The sequence below is a fragment of the Phyllobates terribilis genome, unplaced genomic scaffold, assembly GCF_046119375.1.
Source record: "Phyllobates terribilis strain yellow unplaced genomic scaffold, ASM4611937v1 Scaffold_1__5_contigs__length_1240528914, whole genome shotgun sequence".
Classification (NCBI taxonomy): Eukaryota; Metazoa; Chordata; class Amphibia; order Anura; family Dendrobatidae; genus Phyllobates; species Phyllobates terribilis.
In genome coordinates, this window is record NW_027362761.1 from 1,137,283,268 (window position 1) to 1,137,308,950 (window position 25,683).

Below are 25,683 nucleotides of genomic sequence, written 5' to 3' on the forward strand. Positions count from 1 at the left end.
TCTTCCCGAGTCTGGTTGTTTTTTAAAGACTCTGCTGATAACCCCAAAAAGGCCAGCACCACCTGCCAGGCCAGCATCAGCAGGGGTGGCAAAACGACCAGCCTGACCACCACCAGCATGATCAGGCACATGGCAGCAAAGCACCCGACTTTGTGGGCCGAACCCCAGGGTCCCAGAACAGTGTCTGCGGTTGGCACCATTGCTTCTTCCGCTGTTGTGCACGCAAGCCAATCTCCTGTCCATGTTGCATGCGAAGATGCCTCCTGCCCTGCACCTGTCATTGCACACTCTCAAGTAGCAGCGTCAGGAAGCACGTCCACGTCCTTGTCCTAGCGCAGCATTCAGTTGTCCATACTCCAGTCCTTGGAACGCAATGACAAATACACAGCCAACGCCTCACAGGCCACAGTACTAAATTCCCACAATTTACGGCTGCTTGCACTTGAAATGTTGCCATTTAGGCTCGTGGAAACGAAAACATTCCGCAATCTGATGGCGGTGGCCGTCCCTCGGTACTCAGTCCCCAGCCGCCACTATTTCTCCCGGTGTGCAGTCCCTGCATTACACAAGCAAGTGTCCCAAAACATTAGCCGTGCCCTCAACAACGCAGTTAATGGGAAAGTCCACCTAACCACGGATAAGTGCTTGTGGGCAGGGACGGTACATCTCGCTGACGGCACACTGGGTTAACATAGTGGAAGCCGGGACCCAGTCGGACATTGGGATGGAACACATCCTCCCGACGCCAAGGATTGCGGACCCTAAGTCAATGAGGGTTGCCCCCACGGTGTACAGCTCCTGCATCTCAGCCTCCTCCTCTTCAGCCTCCATCTCCAAAATGACCACATCAGTTACAAGCTGGAAGCACTGCAGCACTGCCTCCGCCAAGCGGCAACAGGCTGTGCTGAAGCTAATATGCTTAGGTGACAAATCGCACAGTGCTGAAGAGTTGTGGACAGCTCTGAAAGAGTAGGCAGATCTATGGCTCACACTACTGAACCTACAACCAGGCATTGTCATGTGTGACATGGCCGGAACCTGGTGGCGGCTCTAAGGCGAGGCGAGCTCACACACGTACCATGCCTGGCCCATGTGCTTAACCTCGTGGTTCAGCGGTTTCTCAAATCCTACCCGGTGCTGCCGGATCTGCTTGTTAAAGTACACCGCCTGTGTGCCCATTTCAGCAGCGTTTGTAGCTTCCAGCTCACAGACTGGTATGTGATGTCCCCACGTGTTGGAACTCTACACTGCAGATGTTGAGAAGGATTTGTGAGCAGAAGAGGGCAGTTGTTGAGTACTAGCATCAACAAAGCCGTCGATATTCAGTTCAGACTCCACACATAAGAACTTAGAAGTGGACATGGATGTCAGACATATGTACCATATTCCAAAACTTTGAGGACTCCACCAAAATGGTGAGAGGCGATGATGTCATAATTAGCGTCACCATCCCGCTTCTCTGTCGTCTGAAATGCTCTCTGCTCACAATCAAAGAGGATGCATTGCAGGCGAAGCAGGATGAGATGGAGCAAGGAACCATACAGGGTGATTACACAGAGCCAAGCCTCATCTCATCTCAACGTGGATTGGGTGACAATGAGGAAGAGGAGGAGGAGGAACAGGAGCTAGTTTCATGAGCTATAGACGGTACTACCTGCACAACTGTCATGCCGTCAATATCTTACCTGAGGAAGGTTATTCTGTACAAATATATAGCCGAAACGCGTTGTTCTATGTATCTTTTTTTATGATGATTTTTATCTAAGTAAATTTATGAAGACTTTTAATACCTCTGCCTGGTGCCTGTCTCCTGGGAGCGCTGAACAGACTGGATGAATCCTTTCATTTTCTCCTGACCTTATTCCTGAGGCGGACAGGTCTACAAAAATGGGGCAGTACCAGAAGGCCCTTGTTGCGGAACTATTAAAAAAATTCCCATTTGAAAATGCTGGCAGCAGAGGTCACAGTTCATTGGACAACCAAGGAATACAGGCGAGAGAGACACAACTCCAATCCAGCAGAGGCAGGGGAACACTGTCAAAGATCTGGGACAGTTTTCTCAGATCCTCCCATCGCACAGGCCCTGAGGTGTGGGGTACTCTCACAAGGAGTGCAAAGTTTGGGAAGATGCTGAGAGAGTATCTTGCCGACCGTACCAACGTCCTCTGCAATTCCTCTGTGCCTTTTAATTATTGGATATCCAAGCTGGATACATGGAACGAACTGTCTCTCTGCGCCTTGGAGGTCCTGGGCTGCCCTGCCGTTAGCTTTTTATCAGAGCGGGTTTTTAGTGCCACTGGTGGAATTATAATTAGAATTATGATATATAATGATAAGCGCATCCGCCTGTCAACAGAAAATGCTGACAGCCTGACTCTTATGAAAATGAGCAAGGGTTGGATTGGGCCAGACTTTTCAACACCACCGAATGATAGCAGCATAACATAAAGTCAAATTTAGTGTCTTTTTTTGGGTGGTGTATTCCCATGCACCTCTTCACACCCACACATTGGTATACGCTTCCTGATTTTGGCAATTTGCTCTTGTCTTCCTACTTCTCCTCATCCTCATCCTCCACCACCTTATCACCAGGGTGACCTTGGTCCGTGATACAACACCCACATAATTTTTTTAAAGGGTGTTTATGATGCCCGTAACAAAAAATATTATACAGTATGTTCATGTATCCCCCCCCAGGGGTAAATGTTTGTCAGCCCATACACTTAGTGCATGGGCTTTACAAATATAGGAGACCCACTCCTTTCTAATTCGAACATTTTTTTATGAGGCCCTCTAAGTCTCTTCCAATGGTGCATTGGAGTACCTCCCAATTTTTGGCAGCCTTTGAATTCACTGCATAGGCCAACACTATGGGAGACCCTCTCCTTTCTAATGGGAATTTGTTGTTACTGTGGCCCTGCTCTATGTGTCTTTAAATTCTTAGTGGGGTTTTTCCTAAATTTGGTCAGTCGTTGGACTCACTGCATATCCTGTAACTGTATAGCAGACCCTCTCCTTTCTAATGGGAACATGTCGTAGTTGCTACTGTGGCCCTGCTCTAAGTGTCTTTAAATTCTTAGTGAGGTTTTTCCAAAATCTGGTCAGCCGTTGGACTCACTGCATACCCTATAACTGTATAGCAGACTCTCTCCTTTCTAATGGGAATTTGTCATTACTGTGGCCCTGCTCTATGTGTCTTTAAATTCTTATTGGGGTTTTTCCCAAATTTTGGCAGCCCTTGCAGTGACAGCATGGGCATTACCACTGTAGGAGAGCCGCTCCTTTATAATCTGAACATTTTTTTTACTGAGACCCTCCACTGTCTCTTCAAAGGCGTATTGGGTTACTTCCAAATTTTTTTCAGCACTTGCAGTTATTGCATATGCAATAACAGTATAGGAGACCCACTTGTTAATAATTTGAACAACAAAGCATAGCCGGATGATGGCTCTCTAACAATAGCGAGGGCCGACTGCTGGCCTTTTAAGAATAGTAAGGGCCATCTGATGGCCCTATTAAAATAGGCTTTATGACTTTCAGAGTCCCTCCATCATAAATGAAACAGGATCTGCCTGATGATGTGTCACACACCACATTGCCAGATAAGGTTGTAAAATGTTAAAATGACATTTCCCAGTGAATACATTTGTCTTAAAAAAAACGTAAAAAAAAAAAACAATAGGATCTTTCTTTAGTCTAAAAAACAGCGTCGCCAATTTAACCTCATTGTAATCACATTGTTCAGCTCCTGCACCTCCTCCTCCATCTCCGAAATGACCACATCAGTCACATGCTGACAGCACTGCAGCACTGCCTTGGCCAAGCGGCAACAGGCTGTGCTGAAGATAACATGCTTAACTGACAAACCGCCCAGCTCTGCAGAGTTGTTGAAAGCTGTAACACAGCAGCCTGATCTGTGGCTCTCACCCCTGAACATACAGCCAGCCATGGTCGTGTGTGACACTGAGCGGAACCTGGTGACAGAGAAATGACAGCCTAAGTAGATACGGTTTCCCTCTATGCCCGTCCTTTCACCGAGCTAAAGAATATGGCTGTGGTTAAATACAACTCCCACTGAGAAACTGTTTCAGATTGAAAAACATTGTGCCCACCAGAGGATTTGATTCTGAGGGCCACCTTTCTCCTCCGCTCAAGAGCCCCACAGCAGCTGCAAAGTTAGTGCTATCATGAACTTCCCTGATGTAGAAGCAGTCCTGGCTAAGAAAAGTGTGTGGGAAGGTTCACAGACACTCTATGGCTGCTTTTTTACTGAGGAGGAAACACACGCAAACACTGGGAGAACATATAAAGTCCTTGCAGATGTTGTCCTTGCTGGGATTTGAACCCGGGATCCCAGCGCTGCAAGGCTTCAGTACTAACCACTGATTCAATGTGCTGCCATTCACCCTCTAATATCTAACAGGCTGGAGAAACTTGTACCTACTGCCACTCTATCTTCAGCTCCTTTTTGAGAAACTAATGTATTTGGGCAGCCACTCAGTCTACCAAATAAAATCCCTGAAAATGAAATTGGGGATGGCTTCGCTACTGGTACTGGGGGCAGTGCTAATACCATGGCATTGTACCATAGTTTACTGGAAATATTCCAGGCTGGTAGGAGGCAAGCAAATTCCCACAGAAAAGTACCAGCAGTAATGTTCAGGGACCCGCACTTGTAGAAGGCGGAGACAACACCAGGAGAAATAGTGGTGGCTGGGGACCGAGTATGGACACGAGGCATGAGGCATGAGGTTGTGAAAAGCTTCCGCCTCCATGACCCTAAAAGGCCACATTTCAAGTGCAAGCAGCTGCTCAGAAATCTGGCAGTTTAGTATTGCGGCCTGTGGGTGGGTGGGTGGTGGCTGGCTGCATACTTGCATTCCAAGTAGCAGAAAGCTAAGCAGATGGCGGTCTCTATCATCATCATGGCCTCACCTTGGCACTATGAACTCTCCTGAAGGAGAAGCCGGGACCCACCAGAGGAGTCTCCGGTTCTCTGGTGGGCTCGTCCAACCCTGCTGAGAAGCAGCCCTGGCTAAGAAAAGTGTGGGGGAAGGTTCCCGGACACTCTATGGCTGCTTTTTTAATGTGGATCGGACATGCTTATGCATGCTATTTCTTAAACCGCATTGCAGATCAGGCCATTGTCTAACTCTGTATTCATGAAATTAAATGCGCAAAGAAAGATGTTTGTGTGTCAAAGCACCACCGACAAGTGCGAGTTGATGTTGGATTGGCTGCCATTGCTTCTGCAACAAGCTGCATTAGAGGACTTCCTGGGGGAAATGACATCCAGGGTAGATAAGGTTTCCCTCTATGCCAGTCCTTTCACCGAGCTAAATACAATTCTCAGCAAAAAAAGCTGTGGATTGGCTCTGTACCGTCCCTAGCCACATTCACCTGTTCATGTGTTTGTGGTTAGGCGGTCCTTCCCAGTAAGTGAACTGGGGAGGGCACGCGTAATGTTGTGGGACCCATGCTTGTGGAAGGCGGAGACGATACCGGGAGAAATAGTGGGGACCGAGTATGGCTACCCGATCACCGCCGCCATAAGATTGTGGTCAGCTTCCGCCTCCACGAACCTAAAAGGCGACATTTCAAGTGCAAACAGCTGTCAAAAATTTGGCAGTATAGTATCGCAGCCTGTGGGTGGGTGGGTGGCTGGCTGCATACTTGCGCTTGCATTCCAAGGAATGGGGTATGGACAACTGAACGCTGCACTGGGACAAGGACATGGACGGTGATTGTTGCAAGTCTACAACGACAGGTGCATGGTGGGAGGCATCTTCTCATGCGCTAAGGATCACTTATGATGGGCACACTTTTAGGCAGTGACCTGGGAGTCAGAAATGCTTCAAGAGGTCTTCCCCATGCTGTTCCCATGACTTTTCAGCACTGTAGGTGTAGCACCCCGAGGGTTCGGTTGCTACAGAGGTATTGCATCTCACCCAGATGTGCGATATCTCACTTCCAGGTAAGGATGGAGTGTGGCTCAGGACCCTAACACCCACATGCACTACACCACATTTCCGGGGGACAGCTCGACGGTGCTCCCATTAGTTATGCAGGCACGAGTGAGCATGTCCCTGGCTGGAGTGGGGGGAGGGAACACCTAGAGAAGGGAACCCGGTAGTGTGTGCGTGGGGGAAGTAGATCCTGGGTGCACTCTGTACAGGAGTATAAAGGGAGGCACCATCTTGGAAAGGGAGGGAGTTGAGAGGGGAGAAGACAGGGAGCAGAGCTGGTTTATGGGCTCTGCTCCACAGGCAGGCCCTGTCAGGAGGCCTGAGCCTGGAGGAGGGAAGAAGGAGGAAGAGGAGCAGACTGGGCTCCAGGAAGGACAGAGGGGACCCCAGGGGTGTGGACTGGCTGGTAGCCACCACACGCCCGCCGCTACCTGAGTAGGGGGGTCAGGTCAAGAAGATGGGAACCGGATCCCAAATTAGTGGAGGAGAGAAACTACCCTCAACTAAGAACCGGAGGCTGCGACATTACATGTGGAGCAGCCCCTCACCACAACCGCTAGAAAGGCACCACATAGGACCTGGGAAACGCAGGCCAACGTTTGCCCACCAAGAAGGTCCGAGGCAGCTGGACATAAGCGTGGTCACTAGTGGGGTTGAAGACCAGAGACAGGGGACATAAAGGGGGTCCTGCAAAGCACTCCAGAAAGACCTGGGAGTTAACCGAGCCCCTCACCTGGTGAGCACAGCGCGACACAGGCGGCCACCTCTGCAGCGGTGGCCTGGAGCAGTAACCGAGTAACCGTGAGTAAAGACCCTGAACTGCACCACCAAGACTCCGAGTTGTCTTTGTTGCGCTCGTGTACCACCATCACCCCCATCATCTATCCCTGCTGCCCTGAGGCCATACCCCTCCCGTTGGGGGTTATAACATCATTGCTGCACCCATACCACCGGCCTCAGCGGACTGTTCTGCAGCGGCGGCTGCAAAGCCGCACTCAACGGGTGGCGTAGTCGACATCCAAGTTAACATCTACTGCCATAGACTGCCACTTAGTTTGACACCCTGGGCACGGACCGGGTCACCGCCACAAGGACTACTACCCCTATCCAGATCCGGCTCCGGGTATCCCCTGAATATGGCCCAGGGGGCGCGTCATATGCATGTGTCTGATGATGTGTCACACGCCACATGGCCAGATAAGGTTGTAAAATGTTAAAATGACATTTCCTGGTGAGTGCATTTGTCTTGGTTGAAAGCAATGTAAAAGTGCAAAAATGCATCAAAAACACTACGTGTGAACATAGCCCAAGGTGTGGAGGAGTATTTTTGGTTTTGGTTAATTATTTTGCCTTATATACAAGTCATTATCCTGGAAAGGATGTTCCTTAACATATTTCCCAGGAAAATCAATTTTTGTATCTTTTATTGTGAGTCCGTAAAAGTGGCGTAATACTCTGACAAGGCTGTTGACAGCAGTGACCTGGAAGTCAGAAATGCTTCCAGTGGTCTTCCCCATGCTGTTCCCATGTCATTTGAGCACTGTTCCCGTCGATTTGGGCAATTTTTAGGCCCTCTGCAGACTGCCGGGGGGAGCCGTCTGAAAAATACTCGAGTTTCCCATAGACTTACATTGGGCTCGTTGCTCGGGTCGAGCACCCGAGTATTCCAATTTGCTCGACCCCAGCAACGAGCACCCGAGCATTTTAATGCTCGCTCATCGCTACTGATGACGTTTTTTTTAGGGAGTAAGCAGGGGCTGCGGCAGTGACCACAGCCTCTGCCCCTTGATGATGCTTTGGTTGAGTATCCCAGCATGCATCATTTTCATCAAAAAGGAAGTGAAATAAGAGCAGTATTTAGATAGTGTAGTTAAGGAACGGTAGGGAATTTTTAATTGAACTATATTAGAAAATAGTTTAAATTATGGCATTAAATAGGGATTTAGGATGAAAATTCATTTGGACCACCCCTGTAAATAGTACTGCACCCTATTACGCCCAATTGTACAGCAATTTGGCGCTAATCATAGCATTTCATATTAAATATGGTTTCAAGGTAGGGTAGAGTGTGGGCAATAAATGGTTCAAAGCTGGTGATTTTGGCCGGAGCCAGCCATCTATAAAATGTTTATCAGTGTATCTCAACCATTCTGGAATTTGAATTTCAATATATCTGATCCTTTGTCCCCATGGGAGAAAGCCGGATGCCTAAGTGGATGTGCTGGATGAGTGCAATTTCGCTGCTGCTAAAAAAGATAACATCTTTTAGTAGAAGTATACCCATAATACAATATTTTTATGGAATTAAAGTCACAAAAGTGGAACCTCACATTACTGATTTTATTTTATAATTGGACTTGCATTTTTAACAAATTAATACGAGAACCTTTGTGTCTCTATAATTACTCCCCATTGATATTATTAGCACACATATGTCTCACAACACTAAAATATTCTGACATTACAAGCAGGTGCAACGTACCCCCTTGTGAGATGACACAATTCTTTTAAAGTGTGGTGGTCTATGACTCATTGTGTATAAGTAAAACTTAAAATAAAGAAACTTTAATCTTATCTACTGTATGTTTCCTGGTCTTGAAATAATGGCCCTGCTATGTTAGCAATCTAAGTAGGTCTATTTTTCGAAGAATCCAATTTTGAAGTCAGATTTTTGCATTAAATGTGACATCGTTTCCTATTAACTCCTTCCTTCCATAGACAATTTTTTACTTTTGTGCTTTCATTTTTTTTGTCCCCTTCTTCCAAGAACCATATCTTTTTTCTTTTTCCATAATCTTAGCTATAAAAGGCTTTGATTATTGTAGGACGAGTTAGAGTTTTAAAATATGCCATTCGTTTTAATAGTCAACGTACTGGAAAATAAGGAAAAAAACAATTTCAAGTGAAGTGAAATTGCTAAGGAAAATTGATATTTTGGCATGTTTTTTTTAAGGGGTATTGTTCTTAAAGTGTACATTCTGCAGTAAGCATTATATTATTCTTCAGGTCAGAACAATTACAGCAATACAAAACTTAGATTTCTTTCATTTAAGTGGAGAAAAAAAAAATTCTGAAATTTGTAGAAGTAAAAAAAAGTTTGATTTGTGTCGCCATTTTCTGGGACCTGTAACATTTTTGTTTTTCCTTTGATTGAGCTATGTGAGGGATTGATTTCTTCACTCTTCATTCAATTTTATTGATACCATTCTGGGCTCTGAATGATGATTTGATCTATTTTATTGCATTTTTTTTTAGAAAGGAGTAATAACCAAAAAACTGCAGCTCTGCCATTTTATTTTATTTTTTCTAGTTTTGGCTAAGCCGATTGAATTAATTAGTTTTATATTTTGATAGATCTGACTTTAATGCCAGATATCTATTTTTTTAAATGGGGCTAAGATGGGCGATTTGAATATTTTTTTTTTTTTCCATTTTTTTGTATTTTTTAAAACTTTTTTTAACTTTATTTATTAGTTCCCTTTAGGGTATTTAAACCTGCGGTCATCCGATTGCTTATTATACTATATACTATATAGTATATAGTAAAAATCCCGCACTACTTTGAAGCTCAGCTAATAGAGGAGTACCAAATGTTAGCGATGGGGGCCTTCGATAGGGCCCAGGATATCATGGTAACCCATTGTCAACTCATGATCACATCTCTGCAGGCCTATGGGAGTCGGTAAACATGAATAGAGGCACGCGTTCCATTTAAACACCATTGTAAGAGGTTGAAAGCGGCGATTAAATGATTAACATTTGTGGTTGGAGCTCAACTGCTTCCTTGGCTATTAGAGACAGATGCTGGCTATTTAATATATGTTTAGAGAACTTCGGTTCTGAGCCCCCTCCACAAGTGATCACCGCACAATCACATACATCTATGTGCTTTTGTAGTTAATAAGTTGGGTTATACCAAAGTGACTAAAAGTACATCTCATCATGCCGCTGTTGGTCACCAGTATCTGTACATGTTTTATTCTTGGATTGCAACTTTAACAATATCTATATCACCAACCTGGGGCTCCTCTTTTTATTTAATTAAATTGTTGGGTTTCCCAGATTAGAGATTTTTCTAAATATCATCTATTAATAAAAAAGTACTCAGAAGGGTCCATAATGTCCCTTGAAAAGGCCTTACTCTCCAGCAAAAGTGAGGCAAAAATTTGGGTTGTGGTGTCGTGGCATGCAGAGCGGGATGCCACAAGCCTTTGTGGCCACTCTCACAGTGAAAGAGCGAGACCTTGTGAAATCTCGCTCTTTGGACTAACCGAGCACTGAACATAGTTTACTAAGTGGTGAATGAATGGTAGAATCATCAGAAAAGTTACTGTTCGGTAACAGTTTACTAGAGTTGGTGGCAGCTCTGGGTTGGTATAAACAGCATGATCTTGAGGGAGCGGCTTTCTGAATGGTTGAGAGATCTTGCTCTACATGCCTTGGTCCCACAACCTGGAAGTTCAGGCCCAAGTTTTTCAAGAAAGTCCTGCTTTTCAGGGGTCAGTAGGGACCATTCTGAGTGATTTTGCTAATAGATGATATTTAGAAAAAACCTTAATCTGATGTAGAAATTCTCCTTGCCATTGCTGAGAAATCTTGAATTTAAATTACATTCAAATGAGTGGCAAGTCCATTGGAGCATAAGAAAGCACTTCAGCTCTTTGGCCCTCATTCCTTATTCCCTGCTCAGCACCTGTTTCATGTGTTTAATTTTTCAGGTCAGCCTGGCTTCTGTCATCCAATGCCACCTTGATGAGATCTCGTGCAACTGCTGGAGTGACCTGTCAATTATTCCCAGGAGGTTGACACCGGGAGGGAATAAGGAATGAGAGTCGGAGAGCTGAAGCAATGTGTCATGGTCCAATGTACTTGCTGCTCAATTGCATATAATGTCAATGCAAGATTTCACATCAATGGCTGGGTGGATTTTTAAACCAAAGGTATCGATTTACTTAATGGGAGAATTCATATACAGACATACTTTTTAGGTTGAAATACTTCCTGACAGGTTCTCTTTAAAATATTGTTTCCAGAATGCTAACATCTCACTGGTGTGGAGCGAATCTGTCAAAATTTGAATTTGGTCATTTGCTTGAATGTGTCCTGATTTGCTCTGGGGTCTTTCGGGAGCATAAAAAATGCACGGTTAGAAAAAAAAAAAAACTTATAAACTTATACTCCCTTATCCTTGTCTAGGCATCTAGGTCATTCTGGTCCTGTCCTTCATTCACAGGTCTTGTCTGTTTGTGTCTCCAATGCCCACAAGGCCTAGTGACATCATGATGTGTGCCAGTAAAGCCAAAGACCCAGTGCAACCTGTGGAATGAATAGAGGGTGTTTGTGAATGAAAACCAGACTGGTGCAAGCAAGAAGGGAGCTGCACTGACAAGGTGAGGGCCAGGGTGAGGGTAGGTTTATTTTTTTAACTCTATCCTGTCCTTTTAAATGCAGAGTAGTAGTAGCTCAGTCTCCAATTTACTGAATTGGCAGAAATGCAAGAAATTTGGATCTTTGAAAATCCGAATTATTGGGGAAATTGTTGACAAATTCTGTTTTGCTTATATCTACTTATCTATTTACAGTATACATAATAATTGTCCACTTGCTGAAGGTCCCACGATGGAGACCACTATCAGTCTTAAGAGCCGGTAATCCATGTCTCATGTTTAAATGGAGTGGTGGTTTGTGAGTTGCAACTTCATTTAAAATCTTTGGGACTGATGGAATAACTGAATGATGTACTTTCTCTAACAGACTTTGAACCCTGTTCTTGAGATCAGTAGTGGAGCCAACTATGAGACCTTCTGTCATCTATGCAACCTAATCCTGAGGGTAAGTTACGATTCTGAGAACACCAGGATTAAATGTCATGTTGTTGAGAATGATTGGATGTTTGAAAAAAAAAGGTTTTACACTAGAATAAGGAAATATTAATGCATTGCACATGAGATACAGTGAAAATTCAGGGACACTAACCCACTGTTTGATGAAGCGTTGATGTTGATATGCCTTTAAACATGCTGCTTGTGCTGACAATATCATGGGAAGCAGGCGTTACCAGTAAAGGTAAGGGTAGGGTCTCATGGCTGTTTTCTCCACATCTGAAAGTTTTTCTCAGACATGAAGGAAAAAAAGAAAAAAGTTTCTCCACCTTCTCCATTCTGTCAGTCCACGAAAATTGGACGGCACTCGGATGTTATCCGAGTGCGGTCTGATTTATTTTACACACCCATAGACTTGTATTGCAGATTTTGCAATTGCTGAATACTCGGCTCAAAATGGGTAGTGATGGGTAAACCCATGGATTTTCGGGTCCAGTGGGTTGGCCGAACATTAAAAAAAAGTTTGGTTCGGGTACCGAACTCGAACCCGAACCTGGACCCCATTCAAGTGAATGTGGGGCCCGAACATCAAGTGTTTCCCACACTGTCATCTGTGTGACAGCATGAGAAACACCGGCTAAGATCAACGGTAACTTGTTGCAGCAGGTCAGAGCGCAGTGGTTCCCACGCTGTAACACAGATGACAGCGCGTGAGCCAGCAGCTCTGACCAGCGGTAAAAAGGTTACCGCCTGTCAAGGCGTCGGCTGATGAGACGCCTCTTCATTACTAACCTGTGGGCTTGGTGTCAGCTTACATTACAAAGCTGAAATCAACCAAACCTGCCACCACACCAGCGCAAGTGGGAAGAGCCAGGCTAAGCACCAGAATTTATGCATCTAATGGCTGCTGTTATTAGTCTGGGACGGGGCCAATATCCATGGATCTTTCCTGGGCTATTAATATTAGCCCGCAGCTGTCTGTTTAGCCTTTGCTGCTTATTGAATATAGGGGGAACCCCACATCATTTTTTGGATGGCAGTCTCCCCTATAATAATCATTAAAGGCTAAGCAAACAGCTGTGAGCTGATATTAACAGCCTGGGAACCTTTATGGTTATTGGCCCATTCCCAGAATATTAACAACAGCCCCCAACTGTCGGCTTTTACTCAGTTGTTTATTACAGGGGATCACATGCTGTTTTTTTCATTTATATTTTTATTTATTAACAAGTATAGTAAGGTAACCTGCGTTCATAACAGCTGTTTCTCTTGCTTTGCAAGTGCCAGTGCTGGACTGATGAACGACCACAAGTCCGGCACTTTGACATTCATCAGTCCGGGACTCATTCTTCCCACTTGCCCTGGTGCAGTCGCAAATGGGGTAATATTTGTGGGGTTGATGTCAGCTTTGTAATGTCAACTGATAAATAAACAACTTTGTGTTTTTAAATTAAAGGACTTTATTCTGGCTGTGTATTTTTTATAATAAGACTATGGGGGTTAATAAAGTGAGTGTCCATTACTAACCCCTGGGCTTGATGTCACTGGCCATAAAACAACTGCTTTAGTTTGACTGGTTGTTAAAAATGGGGGGGGACCTTACTCTGTTTTTTAAATTATTTATTTAAATAATTAAAAAATATGGTGTGGGGACCCCCATATTTTTGATAACCAGCCAATAGAATGCTGACAGGTGGGGACTGCAGCCCACAGCTGTGAGCTTTACCTGCACTGGTTATCAAAAATAGACGGGAACCTGCACATTTGTTTTTCAAATTTATTTATTGCACAGGCACCGGCTGTTAAATACTCTCATCAGCCTGCCGGACCTGAACAGCGACATGGACTTGAGGGAGGAGTCCGTGTTCGGGGCCCGTGCATGGACACTAGGCGTTCGGTACAGAGCTTAACTGTTCATTTTCACCCATCAGTAAAAATGTGACATACATCTGATTTTTTTCTGCGGACCACTCAGTCCAAGTAAAAAATTGGACATGTGAATGGCTCCATAGAATGTCTTAGGTACAAGTGCTATTTGTGGAAAACATGGATAGCACTCGTCCAAAACAATCAGCCATGTGCACGAGTCCGTAAGTCTAGTACATTTGTTTGCATTCCTGATTTTCAAATTCACTTTGACATCCTCTCCAACTTGGCAATCACACTGGAAAACCTCATGACTCTGAGACTTAGTTATATGGTGAAAAACATAAGGGTTCATTTACTCAGTGACAAATAAATTTGGAGAATGATCATTTCTATACTTATCTGCTACGTCACTTGCAATTTTTGGGAATCAATTATTATATGTTTTCTTAGAGGTTTCGAAAAATGGCAACACCCTCCACCTAGATATAGCAAGAAAAACTAAAATCTTTTGACTCTATGCAAACTTTACTAGGGGTTAATAAAGTGATGTTTACCCCTTTTGCGCCCCTACATAATTTTATATGTTCAGTGCAAATACATATTACAATAGATTATTTTTAATATCCTTACTTGTCTCTAACTAGTCAGCTCTTAAATCAATGTAAAAAAATGAGTGGTTTAGTAGAAGTAATACTTTACCTTTTAGCGCATTTCTACACACATTAAACCAGATTTGCAGCTTGCATGTTGCTCCTTGCTGAGCAGTGAAGTCGTAATCACCTTAAGAACCTGAAGAGTGTGTGGGAAGTATGAAAATGTTTACTTAAGTCTTCCTTCCCAGCTCAGCAGGAACACATTTAAATGTCTTTCAACTCTCAAATAAGCTGATGTGGGATTTATAAAATGTATTTTTCATACTTGACACCAGGTTAGCCTTAATATTTTATTCTCTAATTAGATTTCTATGAAATTCTTTTTGTGTTTTTTGTAATACTTTTAGATAATTCTTTTTTTTTACTATATTACTTTATAGTTTTCGAAAGACTTCAAGTTCACACTAAAGTATTCAGAAATCCAAAAAGCAGCTCCTGAGATTTTATACCTATGTTAGTCTTCTCTGCATTTCAAAACACTGTATTATCAGAATTTTTTTAGTTTTTGCTCTATTTTTGATCAAATTGATAGAACGGCGGGAGGGTGTGCTTTCTTTTTTTGTAATTCAGTAGCCTTCATGGACACAAGCTGTTTCCATCTACGTGACCAAAAATGAGCAAGAAAGGACACGGAGAATCAATTGACTGATTCGAACGGTGAGGTCAATTATTTTGCATTGCACTTTGAAAATTTATTAAAAAGTGAAAATGTAAAAATTTCCAATTTTGCACCTATTATAAAGGCAACAACCATATATTATATAAAGTGTAGTTTTCAGCCCTTTAAAGATCATTGTTAGCTCTCATTATGCTAAACTGTTATACTTCTCAGGGATCTGATCTTGTAACCTGTGGTTTTCATTGCCGTCAGCTATCTGGAACTCAGCTTGCATTTTTGATTGTCCTGTTTTGTTGAATGCATTGTGTTCTTTGTGTGATATTCCCCACCTGTAGTGAATTTCCCGTAGTCTTCTTGCCTATGGCGTAAGAACTTGCTGGAACAATCTGCATTTTTCTTTCTGTCTATTTGTCTACATCTTGTCTGCTCCTGGTCCCTTTGAAATATACAAACCTCAACATTGAAATTGCAACACCAGGAAGGAAAATTTGTGCAATTATAGAAATCACAGGAATTATAGACATGGTAATGATCTGCAAATGATGAAAAATGTAAACAAAATTTTGAAAAAATCTCAATTTATTCAGTATCGAACATAATCACCACATGGAGAAATCCCTGCACTTACAGCCTTGGCTGCTATCAATGAGGTTATTACTGGTTGTCTGAGGAATGTTCTACAATGCTGAATGCACTTGGTAAATTATCAAGTTCCGCTGCTGTCATCTCCCTCTCGATGGCAGAGAAGACTGGATATGCGGCAGGCCATGGCTGCCCGTTTAGAAGACGCAGGCAACTCATAACAGCATGACCAACAATGTGCCTAGGGTTGTCATGTTGAAAGATGGCTCTGGGGACACTGAACATACAGTAAATAAGCTTTTATTTAAGATATAATAATTAGAAATATTGGGCAAAGCAATGAGTCTGGGAAATGAGTCAATACGCAGCAGGAGAATGTGCTTTACACAGGTGTACAGTAGCTCAAGACAGTACACCTTGTTTCCCAGCACGTGCACAATGAAGGGAGGTGTACTGTCCTCCACCTTAGCTCTGCAATGCATGTGCCCCTTCTGCATATGGAGTTGTCTCCTGGGCAATGTTTAAATCCTTTTTCCTAATTACTAATCCTCCTTCTTTACTGTGACTTCTCATGTTTGTATGTTTTTCATTTTCAATTAATGACGCCAGATGTCCTATTATTTATTTAGAAAATTGTATCATTCAATCAGATATTGTAACATCCCAAACAATTTCATCTGAGCTTGTTTGCTACTCCATCAAATTATTCATGAAAAATGTCTGGCTTTGACATGGGCATATTTGATCCGTTAAACCCAAGTTGCATAACAACATGCTGGTGGTTTTGTGGTCCCACACCAAGTGGCAAGTTCCCTATAATATCCTCAAATGGCATAAATTCATACATTAATACAGACACCTGGTGTACAGTCACAGACCCAAGAATTGATTCACATTTCTTCTCCTAGAATGGTGATAATAACTCCTTCACCCATTTCCATGAATAATTTTCCATTGTGTCTTTTCTTAAACTTTAGAATTATTAAATAAATATTATGCAAGCCTGATTCCTAATATACAGAATTCTTGCTGTACAATACTGTTATGAGGCGCAATTACTATTCATGAATAATTTGATGGCGTAGCAAACAAGTTCAGATGAAACTGTTTGGTATGTTACAATATCTGATTGAATGATACAGTTTTCCAAGTAAATAATTGGACATCTGGTGTTATAAATTGCAACTGAAGAATATATAAACCATAGAAGTCATAGTAAAGAAGGATGAAAGAAGTAATAACAATATACACATGTAAAAAATTATAATGCCGTATTTTTTATGGAAAAAAATGTGACTGTTTTCTTTTAGAAGCTTATTTATAGGGAGTGACTAGTATTGCAGATCAATTCCAATAAAGTGAATGGGGCTGAGCTGCAATATCAATCACAATCCATTATAATGGGCTAAATAAGATTTATATATTGCTATGTGGATAAAGCCTAAAGCTATAGATTACCCTTCTCATTAGTTAGCAGTCAGATGAACGATGGTTCCGATGAACATTCGGCTATCTCGTCCAACTCCCCCATACACAAAAATGCTCGTTCTGTTGAGTGCTACTATGCTTTTTATAAGAGAGAGAACAAAGATGAGCATGAAGGCTTAATCATGTAAAGGATGCATCTGACGCGCCCAGGGGATGGGGACGACTCGGTACCCGGGCCTTTACCTGGTTTGGGGATGTCGCGGTGGTCGGCTCTCGGGCCCGTACCCTGGGGTCACTCTTGAAAAAGGGGATTGAAACTTGGATAAAAATAAAAATAAAATAAATAGTTTGTGACGCCACCTGTGGTACCTGGTAAGGATTACCAGCGATGCTTCAGACCTCCGGGGGGGTGTTGGGACAGCAGCCGAGGTGTTACTGCTCCCCACAGGCGGAGCGGGCCCCCGGGGCAGGGTGGTGTGAAGGGATGCAGGAGAGAGGGGACCCAGCCAGGTCAGAGGAAGAACAGACACACACACCGGGGCTAGTTTCAGTACCTTTACTGCAGATGGTAGGCAGGTATGGTCCGGGGTACTTGTAGGTGGTGTGCACTTCTGGACTTGCTCCCCAGTGAGCGGGTGTAAGGCCTCCTTTCTGTATCTTCCTGTCTCTCTCCCTGGAGCTTCTGACCTGCCTGGAACAGGGTCTAGCTTCCTTGATGTTTCTCTCACCCGTATGCTTGGAGGCGAGGGCTTTCCCTTGGTTATCACTATCCCTGGACGCCTGGGCCTTCGTGGTACCTAGTCCTCTAAATGTGCAGTATTCACGGGTGGACCGAGGGATATGAAATCCTCCTCAGTATGCCAGATTGCCTACTGGGCATGGAGGTCCCAATAGGCTCGGGCCCGGTGCCCGGCTTGCATCACGGGACGAACCCTCTGTGGTTCCTCTGTCTCTCATGGCTCTTCTCCTCTCCTTGTCTTCCAGCCCAGAGGTCCCCAACCGCCGGTCCGCGGACCAGGACCGGGCCGTTGGGGTTTTTCAGCCGGTCCGCGGCACCGCCACAGACAATCACTAAACATTGACAGTGTGCTCTGGTCTGCGGTGGCTCAGAGCACACTGTGTGGGGTGGATGCTGCCCGCTGTTCTAGACTCCCGCAGGGTAGACCTGTAGAGGACCTGTGATGACATCAAGGTACATAACTGTGATGTCACCACAGGTCCTGAACCAGGATGAAGCAGGGGCGGAACTACCGCCCGTGCAGCCGGTTCATTGAACGGGGGCCCCGAGGGAGAGGGGGCCCCTCCAGCCTCCAGCAGGGCCGCCATCAGGGCATAACTGCCCTGACTCCAGTATGGGGCCCGGCCGGTAGGAGCCCCCTCGGAGCCCCCTCTTGTGCGTCTCTCTCCTCATGGGGCCCCAGGCCCCATGCAAAGCGCCGGGTCCAGGACATCTCATAATTCCTCTGACTTCCGGTCATGTGACGGCGCCGTCAAGCCAAGCCACACATTATGTTTTTAGTTTTCTGTATAACATCAAGACCCACCTATATATAAGTGGGTCAGTTTTTAGTGCTAGCCCTTAACCCCAACCATGGAACACCATTCAAAAATGGAGCAACTATGGACGCAGTGTTCTACCTGTAGTAGAAGGCCTAAAGCCATCAGAAGAACTCTTGCAGGATGTGCCAGGGATGAGGAGAAATTGCCATATGCTGGCCAGACATAATCAAGCCGAACCAAGTTGTGCTAGAGGAGTTGAAGGGGGAGCCGATTCAGATGCTGGACCAGATCAGGTGACAGGTGACACCCAGGAAGGATTTCCTGGGCATAAGAGTCCAATGCACCAAGACACATGGAGATTTGGTGCCAGGCTGCAGAGTGGAGCGGACAAGCTTAAGAGGGACTGCAGAGCACAGTGTGACAGGCCTCAGCTGGAGGCCTGCATCGCACCAGAGCCAGACACTGCTTGAGAAGCCCTGGACCCCTTACAGAAGTGCCCTGAGCCCTGTGCATGTTGATCAGAGTCAGCACCTGCGCCCCACACTGAGTAAGTTCTCGGGATCCGACACCGCCTGTCAAGAGCCGAGGTCTGGATCCCCTTACCGCAAGCGTGAGACACTACCGTCGACGGTCAAGCCGAGAAGAGCTGAGAAGGAACTCCGACAGGAGAGATGCACCAGCAGCCGCAGAGGAATCGCAGAAGTGAACAGGGCCGTCACTTCCAACTATCACCTACGGTACCGGGGACAGTTGGGATTAGGATTTCAGGTTGGGAGGGGGCCGGTTGGTGCGTGTGAGGCTAAACGGGATCTGATAGACTTTATCTGGAAGAGTCTTGCGGCCTAGCGGGAATAACTGGCAACCCCCGCTAGGGCCATACAAAGAGAACTCGCGTGTTGACTCCCACGACTGGGTGCATCACACTTTTGCAAAGAACTTTACTGTTATTCGCTGAAAGATATTTCTTATTGTTATTCCAAGTTGCTGTTTATTTTCCTTGTTAATAACCCCCTTGCATAATAGTTGTTATACATATAAAGTGGTTATATCAACCCTTGACTGTACCTACCTTGTGTCTCTGTGCGCTGCATTCGGGCACCTGTGTTACACCTGGAAGAGGTTTTATTCAACTGGAGGTAATTTAGAGTAATTGATAAATCTCTCAATGAGGGCAGAAACTTTACTATTAAACATATTATAGTAGAATATATTTTGGTGGTTGTACAACAATAAATGACAAAAGTATTTAGGCACAGAATGTAGCAATTATACATCAGAACTGAGACAGAATGATTAGTGATTATGTTTTTCACCTGTCTCAGCTCCAGCACTGGGCTTTGCTCACTTCTCACATGGCTTGCAAATTCTGTGTTAGCACACTCAAGATTAAAGTGGTAACCCAGAAAACACCTCTGTCATCATCAACCAAGGGCTTTTATGGCCAGCTCAGGTGGCTGTGTGCTGCCTGAGTATTCAGAAACTAGAGCATCCTGCTACCACAAGCTTTTCCAAGAGTTTACTCTTCTTCCATTTAACTATTCTCCAGCCAGGTATTACAGTACCCTCCCAGCTACTGTTATAGTTTCATAGTGTTTAAGGTTGAAGCTAGACATAAATCCATAAAGTTTAACCTATAGCCTAAAATGTTGATCTTGAGGAAAGCGAAAACCAATGAGGAAGATTCTAATTGCCAGATATTAAGAGAAAAATTCCTTCCCAGCTCCACATACGGCAATCAGACTTGTTGCCTGGATTAATGCCCCATCAGAAAATGTAATTCTTATAAATGTAATATATTTTTCAAGAAAGGTATCCAGGCCTTCTTGAACTTTTGTAGTGAATCAACAATTACAAGATCATGTGATAGACAGGTTCATAGTCTCACTGCTCTTACAATCATGAATCACCTCCTGTGACTATGATTCTGTGAACCTTCTTTCCTGTAGAAGTATTGGATTTCCCCTTGTCACTTTTGCTTACCTAGGTGTAATGTTCATTAGAAAGATCTCTGTACTTTCCCTTTATATGTTTAATATATTGTAAAAAAAAAATGGCCCCTAACCCTTCATTTTTCCAAACTGGATAACACCAAGTTTGATAACCTGTCTTGGTATTGCAGTCCACCCATACCCTTAGAAACTTTGGTTGCTCTTCTCTGCACCCACTCTAGTACAGCTTTGTCCTTCTTATACACTCTTCTTGACTGCAATTCTTCTGTGCCAATATACATGTCAACAACTCCATCTCTGCTGTTAATGTACCTGATTATTTATTTGATTCTGAAACTGTGCTGCTATCACACACAACTCTGTTGTTCTTGTGTCTACTCATACAGCTGCTGCAATATTCCAGATTGCATACACATCTTAGCTATTCCTGTGTGTAGCCTCACTTCTGCTAGCAAGATACCAGATTTCTTTACATTTTTGCTATTCCTGTTCAATCCGCATATCTGATTCAGCTGCATTAACTGCTTCCAACTCTGCTTGCCCGTCTGCCATCCTGCATACCTACTGTCCTAGTCCTCGCTGTTCCATGTGTTGTTCGACCAGTAGAGATCTGTGGTATCGTCGCCACCAGTCTGTGCTGCTCACCCTGACTTACAGCTTAGAGAATCCACCTCCCTAGATGAGCCTACAACAGATTAAATTTAAGAGCTTAGACACACAGCTTGGTCGTTACACTTCAAAAAGGAGAGACAGTTTAGGGGTTATGTGGCACCCCAGGGGTCTGGTTTCCACAGTAATAGCAGTATTACGTCTGTGAGCAGGTGGGAGGTCTCCTGGGCAGGAATCCTAAGCATACCAAACCTCCTGCCCAGTCCTGGGAGGGGAAGAACTTCCCCTACATAAACTGGGGCTGAGGCAGGGTTAGGAAGAGGAGTTCCAGACAAAGACGGAGTCTGGTCTGGACACGCAGAAACAGGGACAGATAAACATCAGGAGCTCTGTAGGAGCCAGGGAGAAGCGCCAGGGGCTGGAGCTGTGCAGAGCTCGCCCTGGGAGAAGGTACTAAAACCGGACACAGGAGTCCGAGGCTGTGGGGACTAAGATATACCCAGCAGCAGAATCCATCCGGCAGGGGATTCCAGGTCCTCTGGCCATAAAAGCCCGGAGGCTCAGTCACAACAAAGGGACCAGCACCGCCATCCCGGAGCGGAGGCTAACAGGAGGCCCCAGGTCACCAGCCATACGGGTGAGCACCACACGGTATACCCAGGGACGTGGGCTACTTGTAACCGCCGAAAGCAGGGTAGCCAGGAAGGGTACAGACTAACGGGAAGGCCTACAACTCCACCTGGCCAGGGGAACTCCGGCTTACTCGCAGACTAACCAGGCCCCAACTACTAGCCAGTACTCCCGGGGGAATTTGCCTTGTACCATCAGTAAAGACCCTGAACTGTACCCTCGCGTCTCCGTGCTTCCTTGTCGCACCATTAGTGCTGGGACATCCACACCATCACTCCCAACATCAACCTCATCCTCTGCCCTGAGGCCATACCCCTCCCGTTGGGGGTTATACCATCCACGCTGCACATCCGTACCACCGGCCTCAGCGGACTGCCCTGCAGCGGCGGTTTCATAGCCGCATTCAACGGGTGGCGTAGTCGGACACTAATACCATCATACCAATAACTGCCACTTAGTTTGACCACCCTGGGCACGGACCGGGTCACCGCCACACGGAGACTACAACCCCCAGCATCTCAGCGATCCGGTTCCGGGTTCCCCTGCACAGCACAGGCCCAGGGGGTGAGTAAATATTGGCGTAGTCGGCAGGATTATGTGCCCGCAACCACCGGGTACTGCGTGCCTGAAAAAAGAGACTTTTATACTTACTTGTGGTGAAGTTTCCCGCCGTCCGGAGTCGTTTCCCGCCATCTGGAGCCGATTCCCGCCATCCGACGCCATCTTCTGCCTTCTTCCCGCCATCCGTGGAGTTTTCCCGCCATTGGACGCCATCTTGAGGGCGCCGCGCGGGAAGAAGAGGGGCGTGGACTCCGAAAGCCCGCGAGAACTGAAGCCCCGCCTCACGTCCGGACGTTGCGTAAGGTCCTGGAAGTAGCCCAGCAGACGCCGACGTCACAGGAGCGCGACGGAAGGTCCTCAACCCTGACGATCCACTGCGGAGCCGCGGCCTACGGAAGAGGATCATCGCAAGGTAGGCCACGGTCCACTAGGGGGGAGGAGGATGTCGGATACGGAGGAGAGCTTCACCGCCACAGCCGCCGCCAGCGCCACCGCTGCTGCGGTCATGCCTTTCACCATGCCCTATATCCCGGGGGCAGCCTGGCTACCCCAGTACTCAGGGGAGTCACATACCCTAAATGACTTCAGAGAAAGGCTGGATAGCCTCTTCCAGGTGTATCCCCTCACGGAGGCGCAAAAAGTGAGCATCCTGGTGGCCCATATAATCGGGGCAGCCCAAAGGGAGGAAAAGTCCTGGCCACCTGGGAGGAAGAGGACTGTCAGAGACATACTAACCCGGCTGAAAGACACATTTGACACCTGCACCTCAGCCGAAATAAAACTAAGATTTTATGGGTGCAAACAACGGGCACATGAGAGTATAAGAGACTATGCTCTAAACCTACAAGAGGCCCTGAGAGCCATTAAGCAGGCAGACCCTGACAGCGTGGGAAATGAAGATAAGCTGTTGACTGAACAATTCATTGAGGGTCTACTGTGCAATGCCCACCGAACCCAGTTGCGGGCAATGGCCTTACAGGACCCTGACCTGGACTTTGCACAGTTCAAGGACAGAGCCATCCGGGTGCTCCGAGAACCGGCACCAGGTGGCGCTGTGACCCACAGGCGCCCTGCTATCACTTACCACCAGGGGATGGCGCCCTTGTCTGCAGAGCCTGTGGGAGCTGATGCGCAGGCTTTAAACAGTGACCCGGTTACAGACCTGCACCATCAGGTCCAAAAGCTGACTAAGAGCGTTGCCGCGCTAACCAGAACTGTGCAGTCTTTACAGGTCTCTTCTCCAGGAAAGATCCAGCTGGCATCCGGACCGGAGGACGTCCCGTGGCGCCGACTGAGAAGGACCCCACCGGCCAGAGGAAGACCCAGCGACAGATACAACGAGGACGGACGACCCATCTGCCGCCGCTGCAATCAACCCGGACATGTGGCAAGGTACTGTCATTTAAACGGGCACAACCTGGGGTAGAGGGCCAACCCCCAGGCATAAGACCATCAGGCCCATCAAACTGGCGTGATAAATACGTAGGGGGACGTCCAATCTTGCCTGTGGTACTGGATGGCATTCCTATGAGTGCCCTACTAGACACCGGGTCACAGGTCACCACCATCCCGTACGTGCTCTTTAAACAGTACTGGAATGACTCGGACATAACCCGCTACCCAGATGACGACCTGAGTATCATCGCCAGCAATGGTCAGCCCGTGCCGCAGGTGGGATTCAAGGAGGTGACCATTAAAATCGGTAAAGTCGAACTAGTGGCACAAGGACTGATTATAGTGGACATCGACCGTCATGAGAGTCACCCTAGAATCACCCTGGGAACCAATGTAATTGAAAATTGTCTTGCAGAGGTGATTCTCATTTTACAGCAGGTGGCCAAGAACGCCAGTTCCGGCCAGCAGCGTGCGCTCCAAAAAGAGATCCGGGCACTGATGAAGCGGCAACAGGTGGAACTATCTGGTGGTGAGATAGGTAGCGTGAGAATGTGTGACCCGTTCCCTATTGCCATGCCCCCAAAAAGTGAGATGATGATTTGGTGCCGGGCAGCTATTGGTCTAAGAGGTAGAGACTACCAAGCAATGGTAGAACCCGTCTACTCAGACAGTAGGCCCACCATTTTGACAGCACGGGGGGTGGTCGATGTACGCCATGGGAGGGTGCCCGTTCGCATCATAAATATCGGTGAGAGAGAAGTACACCTGCCCCGGTATGCCACGCTAGCTAAATTGTTCACCATAAACCAGAATTCTGTACAGGCCGTGGAACCCTTGCCTCCATCTCAACCAGAGGAAGGTAACGGCTCTAAGAAACCAGTGGGGGACTGGTGTCAGCAACTACATCTGGGTACCGACTCCACTCCCTCACACCAGAAACAAGGAGTCTATCGGGTGGTTCAAGAGTACGAGAGAGTGTTTAGTAAACACCCGTTAGACTTCGGGCGAGTAAAGGGGGTAGAACACCACATCCCCACGGGAGACCATCCTCCCATAAAGGAGAGATACCGACCCGTACCCCCTGCACACTACCAACACGCCAAGGGGATGCTTAGAGACATGAAGGAGGCTGGGGTAATCAGGGACAGCTGTAGCCCCTGGGCAGCTCCACTAGTCTTAGTGAAAAAGAAAGACAACACCATGAGGATGTGTGTAGACTACAGGAAGGTCAACCGTATCACACACAAAGATGCGTACCCGTTACCAAGGATAGAAGAGTCCTTAGCTGCATTAAAATCTGCTAACTTCTTCTCTACTTTGGATCTCACTAGCGGGTACTGGCAGGTTCCTGTAGCAGAGTCAGACCGGGAGAAGACCGCATTCACCACCCCGATGGGTCTCAGCGAATTTAACTGCATGCCGTTCGGGCTCTGCAACGCACCAGGAACCTTCCAACGGTTGATGGAATGCTGTCTGGGACACCGGAACTTCGAGACGGTCCTGTTATACCTGGACGATGTCATCGTCTATTCCAAGACCTACGAGGACCACCTGAAACACCTGGCAGAAGTGTTCGAAGCTCTGGCAAACTACGGCCTAAAGGTGAAACCCTCCAAGTGTCACCTCCTGAAACCAAAGGTGCAATACCTGGGACACGTGGTGAGTGCTGACGGAGTGGCTCCTGACCCTGATAAGATCACCGTGATTAAGGACTGGCCAAGACCCTGCAGCATAAAGGAAGTGCGGCAGTTCCTTGGGTTGGTAGGCTACTACCGAAGATTCATTCCCGGTTTCACCAAAATGGCAGCCCCTATGCAGGACCTCCTGATAGGTCAATCTCGAAAAGCCAAAAACCAGAAGCCGCCCTTCAGGTGGGAAAAGCTGGAAGAGGAGTCCTTTTGCCAGCTGAAGATGGCCCTCCAGGGGGATGAAATCCTGGCATATCCAGACTACAGCCAGCCCTTTATCCTCCACACGGACGCAAGCAACATCGGGCTAGGAGCCGTACTGTCCCAGATCCAGCAGGGGAAAGAACGGGTAATCGCTTACGCCAGCCGAAAGCTACGGCCCACGGAGAGGAACCCTGAGAATTATAGCTCA

At 46.2% G+C, this 25,683-nt stretch overlaps 1 pseudogene; it reads left to right on the forward strand.

Moving 5' to 3' along the window:
- LOC141183781 (uncharacterized) overlaps positions 1-14,749 on the forward strand; it is a 52,319-nt pseudogene extending 37,570 nt beyond the window's left edge.
- The last annotated feature ends 10,934 nt before the right edge of the window (positions 14,750-25,683 follow it).